Source organism: Brassica napus, chromosome C3 (genome assembly GCF_020379485.1).
Source record: "Brassica napus cultivar Da-Ae chromosome C3, Da-Ae, whole genome shotgun sequence".
Lineage (NCBI taxonomy): Eukaryota > Viridiplantae > Streptophyta > Magnoliopsida > Brassicales > Brassicaceae > Brassica > Brassica napus.
The window spans coordinates 50,085,563-50,096,956 of record NC_063446.1 but is presented as its reverse complement, the minus strand read 5'-3'; positions in this window follow the sequence as shown (position 1 = coordinate 50,096,956).

Here is an 11,394-nt window from a genome sequence, read left to right as displayed (position 1 = left end):
CTTCAGCTCTGCTTCGCATCTCCGCTTTGAGTTCTTCCGTGATGGGCTTGGACATAACCTGGACGGCCCACTAAGTCACCTTCATGCTGTCTCGGCCCAATCATCTGTCTATCTCTCATGGCCCATTCGATCAATGTGATCAATGAGGCCACTGATACTTCAACACAGAACCATAACCTTACAGTATCTATTATGGCTCGGTCAATGAAAGTTTGTGATTTATTTGGTTTAATGAGAAGTGTATGTTTTTTTTAGCAAATTTGACAAAGCTTGGTATTTAAATGACTGTTTTCTCCTTATTTAAACTTTATACTTCGTAATATTTATTTACCAAGCACCAGTAGATTTAACCATAAGTAGTCCGAATATTTCCGAGGAATATACCGACGGAATTCCGAGGAAATACAAATCCGTCGGAATATTCTTATGGAATACAGAGGAAAAACGTATTCCTCGGAAAAAACCGATGAATTCCGAGGATATATTATAGCCGTTGGGGGATTTTAAAAATTCCGAGGAAATTCTGACGAACTAGCCGTTTCCGTCGGAATTTCCTCGGTCTGTCGGCAGGATTTCAACTATATATACAAGCACCCCTCTTCCTCTTCATTCACTCCATATCTTCATCCTCCCTCTTACTCTCTTTACACACGAATTTGATTCATAAAAAACATGTATTCTTCAAATTATTTTCGTTCTTGGATCGATCGACCTCATTTGGATCCGAACACGAGATTGCTTACGGAAGAATACCAACGAGGTATAACCGAATTCATGGGGTTAGTTCACCGACAACCGGAAGCAAAAACAGGTATGTTAAGATGTCCTTGCTATAATTGTAAAAATAGAAAGGTTATTAAAGAGTGGGATGTTTGGACTCATCTATATTTGAGTGGGTTTACACGAAGTTACAAAATTTGGTATCATCATGGGGAAACTGATTATGAACATGGTAGTACTAGCGAACCTCAGCCAGCGGTTAGATTAGAAGAACCAATTAGAAGGGATGTAGATTATGGTGTAGGTACTGAGTAGATAGTAAATGATCATTTTAGAGGGGAAGATTTACCCAATGCACAAGCTAGGAGATTTTATGATATGTTGGATGCTGGAAAGCAACCATTGTACGAAGGTTGCAGAGATGGTCATTCAGCTTTATCATCTGCTACAAGATTGATGGGCATTAAAACAGATTATAATTTGGCTGAAGACTGTGTGGATGCGATTGCTGATTTTGTAAAAAGTATTCTACCCGAGGATAATGTAGCTCCTGGTTCATACTACGAGGTTCAGAAACTCGTAGCTGGTCTTGGTTTATCGTATCAGGTAATAGATGTATGCAGCGACAACTGCATGATTTATTAGAGGGCGGATGAACAGAGGGTTACATGCAAATTTTGTGGAAAGCCTCGTTATAAAGATACGAGTGGAAGAGTTCCAGTGCCATATAAAAGGATGTGGTATTTGCCTTTGAGGGAAAGGTTGCAGAGGTTGTATCTGTCTGAACGCACAGCGCAACCAATGAGATGGCATGCGGAGCACTCAACAGATGGTGAGATCAGACATCCTTCAGATGCAAAAGCGTGTTTAGCATTTCCAATCAAAGTATCCCGACTTTGCGTTTGAAAGAAGAAATGTCTACCTTGGATTATGTACTGATGGTTTCAGTCCGTTTGGCAAGAGTGGAAGACAGTATTCTCTATGGTCCGTCATTCTTACACCATACAACCTACCCCCAAACTTGTGCTTGCGGCGAGAGTTTTTGTTTCTCTCGATTCTCGTTCCCGGACCAGAGCATCCTAAGAGATCACTTGATGTGTTTCTTCAGCCACTAATATATGAGTTACAACAACTATGGGCTCAAGGTGCTGAAACATACGATGTTTCGTGTAAAGAAAACTTTCAAATGCGGGCAGTACTAATGTGGACAATAAGTGATTTTCCAGCATATGGTATGTTGTCTGGATGGACAACGCATGGAAGGCTATCATGCTTTCCATATTGTCAAAATAACACTGATGCTTTCCAAATAAAACACGGAAAGAAAACGTGTTGGTTTGACTGTCACAATAATATTATTATTAATTATATTTTTAACCACTAAAACCTTCGTAATATAATAATATTATTAATTATATTTTTTTGGTTTTTGACAAATATTATTAATTATATTAAATTAACAAAATTTATATTTCAATACAAAATGCAATCTTGACATTTTATAAAATATAATTTGTTATTATTGTTAATTATTAAACAGATGTTACATGTGATAGTCAATCAATAATAACTATGGTGCAAACTAACATATTTTAATTGTTTATCAATTGTAAAAATCCTTAAACTGAAATCATGATTACCTGCATTCTAAAACACCTATATCCATGCCCACAACGATTGCGTTAAACCAGTCAAATCTTTAGTGGTTAAAAGGTTTAAATACTCACTACAGATGTGGCAATCCAATTAGTTTAAGCACATGCGTTGGTGTTATTGTGTTCCTGAATTCAATTAACCATGGAATGAGTGCTTTACACCAAAACTGATTTAGCAAAAGCTGGTTCCGGACCTGAAAGAAATTAAGGAATAAAGCCTGAATTTTTCTAGAAATTTAAAAAGAAAAAAGAAAAAAGAAAAAAAAAGGGGGTTTAACTACTCTGATTTTTTTTTTTAGTGCAGAATTCGACTTTGTCCTATTGATTCCAGTCAATCCTTAGTCACCCGTAAATTCCTTTAATGGCAATATTCCTATAATTTCAAAGAATTAGACTGAATTTGTTAGCTGATCTCCCTGGTTAACAAATCAGAAACATATATATTTAAAACTAAAATTAAAATTTCTGCACTATATTTTTCTATTTCTTCTCGTAAAAAATATTCCAAACATATTCTTTTATGTTTTATCATAACATTTTTAAATATAAGAACTTCATATTAATCATATTTATTTTAATTTTACAAAAACTTTACAAACTATAATATTTATGAAATTATCAATGTACTATAAAAACGCGGTCAGTACTCTTGCATCCCACCTGACCGCGTTTTTATAGTGTAAAATCCATCTCTAGCATCAAAAGGTATATTGGTTTTTAATGTAAAAATTTTCATTTCTGAACAAAATTTTGACATAATGTCAAGTTATTTGATTTATTTACTCCGTTCAGATTCAATTATTGATTAGTGGCATTATTTTGCCATTATAGACAAAAAAAATTTGTCAGTCATTTTCTTTGATATAAAACACAGTAATTCAGTAAACTTCTGATGTTTATGCAAGATAACGTTTTTCAAAAGATTACAATAAATATTATTGCAATCGTACACACAAAAAATCATGCCGGTCAAAATAATTGGGTTAGGTAGCAATATTCACTTATTTTCTATGAGGGAAAGTTCAAGAGAGTAAGAGAACCTCCCCACAGTAAGAAGAATAGGCATTAAGACTCCGAACTGATTGGAAAAAGACCTTACCAACCGAAAGTGCATTAGGTGTAAATTTGGTTTGATTTAACAAAGTCAGTTAGTTCGAACTTCAAACCGAACCAAACACATGTGTCCTCTTTTGGTATGTTCAGCCTTAATGTGCGTCCTTATTTGCAAACAGCTTTTCGGTTTCAGCTTCAAATCTCTTTTGTGTAAGAAAATGTTATCGTTACAAATACTAAATGTTTTATTGAAGGCATAGAGAGTAGTAAGACGGTCGAGCTAAATCATAAATTTTGAATTTGGTGATTTTTTTGGGTCAAATCATAAATTACTATACCAAATTATTTGTTTATCTTAAATAAATTGCAAAAAAAAAATTATTATCCTTGGGTTTCCTTTTCTAGTTTAGAAATTTAGATTTTCTCCATTTTAATGATTTTGAATTGTTTTTCTATAAATTTTTGGTATTTAGTAAAAAACTAGTAATGGTATGTTTAGGAAAAGCTTAAAAGTTATGGTATTTAAATAGTTTCCCTTAAATATATAAAATATTTTCTGCATAAGAGCATTTCCAAAAAAACTCTCTATTATAGAGTCTTGCAAACTCTATATTTGAAGTTTTAAGGTGTTTTTTTCCAAAAGAAAAATTTCAAAATTAACTTCAAAATTGTTTATAATTTACACTATGCTCCTTATATTTATCATAATTAATATAAATCTATAAAACTTTTATAGATAACTAGTACATATATAAAAATATTATAGTAATATTAATTAATAAAATCATATACTAAAATATAAAATTATAAATAGAAACATATAATTAAATATTAAACTACAAGCAAAATACCATATTATTACATAAATTATTTTCTTAATGCTCCATTTTCAGTTACACAAAACTTTTTTGGACAATATTTTAGAAGTCCGGAGAAAATTTACTAGACTATTAGTGTTGTTGTAATATTTAAATATGTGTAATATTTCTGTCTTCATGTATCTTCTTAAAAAAAATTCTATTAAGTTTCTGTTATAATATTCTTGTTGTCTAATTCTATTTTTAAAATATTATAAATCTTAATTTTAATTTTTTTAAATTATGTGTAAAATTTATAAAAATAATTTTGAAATATTTAAAATATACAAAAAAATTAAAGATTAAAACTATGAATGAGAAAATACTTAAGAATCATAAATATAGGGTATAATTAATTATAAGGACGAAGATACAAATAAAAAGATGAAACTTCAAATTTAGAGTTTTGAGTAGTGAAACTTCAAATTTGAAGTTTTGATTTGAAGTTTTTTTAGAGCAAAAAACTCTATATTTGAAGTTATAGAGTTTTTTCTGGATATCTTCTAACTTCGTATCAAATCAAAATTGTGTGTGCACTTATGGCTTTCTTTTGAACTAAACTGACACGCTTAATATAAAAACATTCTTGTGTTGTTAATATTTCTGGTGTGATTTTGTATTATGCCTTTTTGGAATTGCATTTTGAGTGGTCCCCTGCTTCATAGGTTTTATTGAGAAACAAGTCAAATGATTTAGATTTGATATATGACATAAGTTTACTTACATACAAAACGAGGGAAACTAAATTTTAAATAATATGTAAAAACAGATACTTTCTCTCTATTAAACTTTTTTCCAAACTTTTTCTTTATCAAAAACATTTCCTAACGCTTTTTTTCAGTTTTTTCGTTCTTGAATCTGGCTTTTCTCGTTGCTGCGAGTTCTCCGTCATGTTCTTTTTTATTTCCTTAGATGAATCTTTCATTTGTAGCGAGTAGTTGCTCTTTTTATAGATTAGGTAATAAATCTGGTGTCTTTGACGGTTCTTCTTTTTCTTGGTGGTGTTTCATCGCGGTGACTCTTGCATGCTTGAAATTGTTGAGGAATAAGTTCACCGTATTTCCTCAAGTGTTCCGTTGACTTTCTCTCCGCATGAGTCCGCTTATTTTCTGTCTAGTTACTCCAGTGAAGGGCGGATGCAGTAAGCCGTTACAATGATTGTAGTGGTGCTTGAACTGCCAGCGGTTGATGCGTAAGCTCATCGTTTTAGAGGATGGCCGCATATTTTGAAAGGAGCTCCGGCAGCGGCTGACTACGGAAACTGTCTTCGACTGGCTCAGCATCTTCTCTATCCATCTCTTGCTCGTTTAACCCTATCCGGTTAGCTTTCTCACTCATATTTTTTTTTTGGTATTAGAGGTCCGACTCTTGCATGTGGTGGTTTCTCCTGGTGTATGAGGTCTCGGCCTTTCTTCTTTTTTTTGGCGGTTTTTGGTGGCTCGATATTTATTTGTTGGTCGCTGTTCTTCAGCAGTTGCTTCGTTCGCCAAAAGAAAAGTTAGGATTTCATATGCTTTTGTTGAATCGTTTTTGAGTTTTTTTGCTTTTAGACTTTTTGTAGCCAAGTTCATTAGAGATTCTTAGGTTTTTATTTGGGAAACTGCATTGTATAACCTTCAAACAAATTATAATTCAATGTCTAACCAAAAACCCTACAACACCTATACAACTTGCCTCATATATAATATTGTCGTATTATCCCCACATTCAATCGGTGAAACCTACTACCAAAAACAATTACATAAATAATTAATTAATGTAACAAGTAAAATATGTGGTCACTTTGTATTCACTCTCACTTTTCAAGATAATTAGATAGATTTGAGGAAGATGAATATATCTCATCTTACATTTGTATGTACGACACCACCGTTTTTTGTTGCGGAGAAGTTTTGTGATAAAGAATATAGATTAGAAATCACATGCTGTTATGTTATCAACTCCACCTCTGATCACTCTGTCACCATATATTCTTCTCCACTACCGTTGCAACCCGCCTTTTCCTCATATCCTCACTATCGCCGCAATGAAATCAACGTACTTCTGAGATTACGTAATTGCGATTGATGATAAATTGGGTGAAGAAGCGACATCGACGAAGACGAGAGAGATGACAAAGTCACGGAAGGCGACCATGAAATTGTAGAATCATGGTTGATGAAGACGTGGAAGGAGATACTTATATATTGTGTACATATTTTTTTGAGGTTACTATACTATTTATGATAAAGTCTACTCTTATATACATATTTCTATACTATATTTATGAAATATAACAGTCTTTTATGCCCTTCAAATTCAACATTTCTCTTATTGACGCGTTTGTATTAATGTATTATGTTATTTATAATGATAATGTTACTAATGTGAAACAATTTGTATTATGTTTGTTCTATTCATGTTATGTAATGCATATATTAATGTATCGCACTATTTGACGATTAATAAAGAGTGTTATGTTTTGTTCACCAATATTTTTTATATTATGTATTTTGTTCCATTCTATTTGAGTTTAGGGTTTATATTTGGGTTTAGGGTTTAGTGATTAGAATTTAGGGTTTAGTATTTCAAAGGTGAGGGTTGAGTGATAACAGTTTAAGGTTTAGTATTTAAAAGTTGGGTCCGGGTCAGTCCTTCTATACTAGTTATAACGGTTCCATACTATGTCGTGTAGGTTGAGAAAATTGATTGCATATTATATAAATTCTGTTTGAGTTATAGTTCAGTTATTTGGGTTTAAATTTAGTAATTATTGGGTTTGTCTAGGGTTTAGTATTTAAGTAGGTGGGTAGGGTTTAATATGTATGTTCCATACTATGGTTGATAAATTTTGAATATATTGTAAAACAGTTATAGATTATATTTGGTTTATAGTTTATTGATTTGGGTATATATTTACTAATTAGGAGTTTGGGTGTAGTATTTAGCGGTTGTGGGATGGTTTAATATGTAAAAGTTAAAGGCTAGGTTGAGGTCCTGTACTACTTGACCGATATGGAATAAAACATTCATAACTTTTCAAACCAAGAGAATATGCCTTCATGGTTGCTTCGAGAACAACTTAGTAATTAAGGGTTTGTCTTGGCATGTAGTATATTTAAGTGGGTGTGCAAGGTTTAATATTTTCGATCCATACTATCAATGATACATTAAAAATAATATAGGGAAACACTTATAAATTATATTTTGGTTTATATTTTACTGCTTAGGTTTTAGCTTTAATAATTAGGGATTTGGATATTCTATTTAGCTAATATGGGAGGGGTTAATATGTAGGGATTAAATTTCAGGTTTGTGTCCTATACTATTTCGTCAAAATGGAATATAGCACCAACAAACTTTCAAACCATGGGAATGCACATTTCTGGTTGTTTGAGAAACAATCAATCTGATCTCACATAGCATAAAACCATGTTATTCCTGATAGATGGAACCATCCTTTTAATTTTCATTATTCACTGACTTCATTTCAGTTTGCACATTATTCATTCATTTATATTTTTATTTAATGGAACCACACCACTAGCCCAATTAGAAACTGTAACTGTAAAAACAAAACTTACGTGGATATCTTTTATATCTCTCATTCTGAACAGTTTTCTATTAAAAGTGTTCGTACTTTAAAGTGTTGATGTCATCTCTATCTTTTTCTTTACCGGTGACTTGTGATCAAAGAAGATATACCGGATAAATTGAAGCATAAATGATATTTTTTTAATTATGTCAACATCAGTATCATCCACTTAATTTTTATTTGAATTTGGTCATTCGGCAAATTTTCCTCTTTTATTTCTTCGGTTGTAATTTTTTTTACCTTTTACAGTTATTCTACCAGAAATAAAACTAAACGATTTAAAAATAATAGCCTTTTATAAAAAAAAACATTAATAAAATGGAGCACTAAATTTGGTTACACGCCCCGTAATTTTTCGAAGTTGGATTACAGCCACAAAATATGCAACTGGAGTATCGATTTGATAAATCAAGTTATCAAACGGGCCATCAATCTTACATCACCTTGGCGAAGGAATAAATAAGAACATGTTCTTCAGTCCATACAAACACACACACACACACATATATATATATATATATATATCATACTTCTAACGTGTAACCTTTTAGTTCTTGCAGTGTTTTTTGTTAGATATTGGCCTATATTGTTGACCTATTAATATCTACTATTTGCAGATCTACCTACATTCATTAGAATATTACAATAAAATATGCTATTCGAATTTATGCAAGTAAACAATAAATACACATCCCCGGCTTCTAAGAATGTAGGTGAAATCTTCAAAACAAATGTGAGTGTATTCCGTGAGGTAATATTTAATACGTTCATATTTATGTGGGAAGATGACTATTTCATACCAGATAAATCGAAATATATTTAATTTTTACATCAATTATATCATCATGCAAATATATGTCTACACTTTTAAAAAATTCAGATATTATACATTCTATTTAATTTTTGACAAAATCATACACTAGTCGTCACGTGAAATATTATATCATCTAATTTTGTTGATCTAGATACTACACCAACTATCTTTGATGACAAGAATTCCACATATATAATAACTTTACTTTTATAATAAACAAAATAATTATTTAGTGAACTTATGGGGGTTCACAGATACTCCCAAAAAAAAAAAAATTAAAATAATAAACAGTGATGAACCTACTTCTTTTCAGTTCTTCTCAGTGAACCTGCGTCCGACGAGTTCATCACTGTTTCGCGGGCCCCATAACATGTGGCGGCCCGCGATTGGTTCAATTTTTTTTTTTAAATCAAACAAAAAAATTAATAATAAAAAATTATAAACTTGAACCCCAAGAGAGGGTTACTAATGGGGATGCTCTAACAAGTAAATAATCTTAATGTACAAGTAATTAGTTTCTTATGTACTAAAACAAATACACTGTGTTCCTTTTCAAACAAGTTGTTTTGTTCATTAATATTGGAAATTTCGAGGAATAAACTTATAATTCTTCCAGATTCAAAATCAGCTCTTATAAAGTTTGATTTAAGATATAGTTATACTAAAAAAAAATCAAATTAAAGTACAAAGAAACCAATATCTTTTTAGCAAAAAAAAAAAAAAAAAAAGAGAAACCAATATCTTTACAGTACTATTAAGGGAATTAAATCACCAACGCTTTAGTAGTTAGTTTTCAAACAAGTTAACAAAAACTTTGATGAACCTTTGTTTCTCACAGCATACGACAAAAATGCAACAGTGTTTTTTCTTAAACTTTTAGACAAAGCTAAACACCAGGCGGCTATCAAATTTTTTTGTCTGGAAGCTTCTTCTTAATTAACCAATCTTTTTTTTTTTTTTTTGCCTATCTTAATATATTATTAAAGCTCAAAAAGTTAATAAAAAAAAGACAAACACTAGATACATACTAAATCCGAAAGGCCAAAACCCATAAACAAAGACCACAAAGGTCCACCAGGCCACACAAATCCCTAGCCCAAAAAGAAAAAGTGAGGGTAATCCAGTTCCACCGCTCTCCGCCAAACGTGTGGAAGACCTACACACCAAAGAGACGCGTGGCGAAGGAATGAATCGTCCCCATCTCTACCGACTGGGAATAGCCGTCGGGACCGCATACTGTCACTCCACCGGAAACACGAGCCACCACCATCATCCACGACTTAAAGCTGTCACTGGAATAGACAAAACACTTTACCACCGGAATCCACCGGGACACTAACCACGACCACCGAAAAACACCTCCAACGACTGTATTGGAGATATAGGAATTCAATATCTTCCACACTTGCGCCAGAGCTTTGGAGAGCATCAATTGATTGAATCAAGATCACATCCAAACTCGGCCATCAAACACGAGAACTAAACGTTTCACACAGCTCGAACACTTCCAAGGGAACGATAGCCGGCGACCTCCACCGGAGAAGACACGGCGCGGCCCCAGAGTCCAAAGCCAGATATCCAATGAATGGGAGATGCGATACTGGAAATAAAAAACGGACATGCAACTTCGAAAAGCCCACGATGCCGGAACGGAAGCCAACCAAAATGATCAACAAAACAGAGCTTAAAAGCAAATCCCGACCGATGACGTGTCTGAAGGAACCCACCGTTGTCGGCCGGAAACTTAGATCGGAAAATTGATACCAAAGGTTGAGAGAGGTCGGAGCTTTCTCTCTCTCGTCAACCCTCATATTAAGTGTCGTTTTAGAAAAAAAAATTCGTTACAAAATAAGTGTCGTTTTCGATTTTTAATGCAAAATTTATTAATTTTATGCAAAATTTATTTTTCTATTGATTGAAATACGGTTAGGTGTATAGGTAATAGTGTTTTTTATAGGAAATGTACAAAATTAATTGTTTTCTTAATCCGTGTGCTGAAACCTAAAACGACACTTATAATGAAACAGATGGAGTAATTAATTAACCCATCTATTTATCGGTTTTTGATGTAAGTATTTTATTTCTATAAACTAAAACTAAATCCTAGTAATACACTAACCACCTCGGAAAAAGTTAAGATAAGATGTTATCAATTTCTTTACGACTATTCAATTTTCTGATTTTTTTTTTGGGAAGTTTACTCAAATATATAATATTTTAGGACAATTGACTAGAACCATACAGATCTTTTTTTTATTACTGGTATTTTTTAAATACCAAACGTGTCTTTTTTTAACGTTATCAGAAAAAATGTATTTACAAGAATACAATTACTTTTCACTGCCACGTAAGCGAAAACCCAGCGCCACGTAGGAATTCGGTTCTGTGTTTTCATTAAGTCAGTCGTAAATCACTTCATACGTCGTTACGGCTGATTTATTTCTACGTGTCGGCTGAATTAATAAACACGGCTAACTTAAGATGAAAAGGCTGATTTAAGAACATAAGTCAGCCGCCCGGTACGGCTGATTTACAAAAATGTGGCTGATTTATGGGATAACGGCTGACTTACATACACAAATTACGGCTAACTTATACATCGGCGGTTTGATTGATGGAATATTCGGCTGAGTTGTAGTTAAGACACGGCTGAGTTATTTTTCCATGGCTGAGTTAATGAATATCGACTGGCTTAGTTATTTAATTTACGACTGACTAATT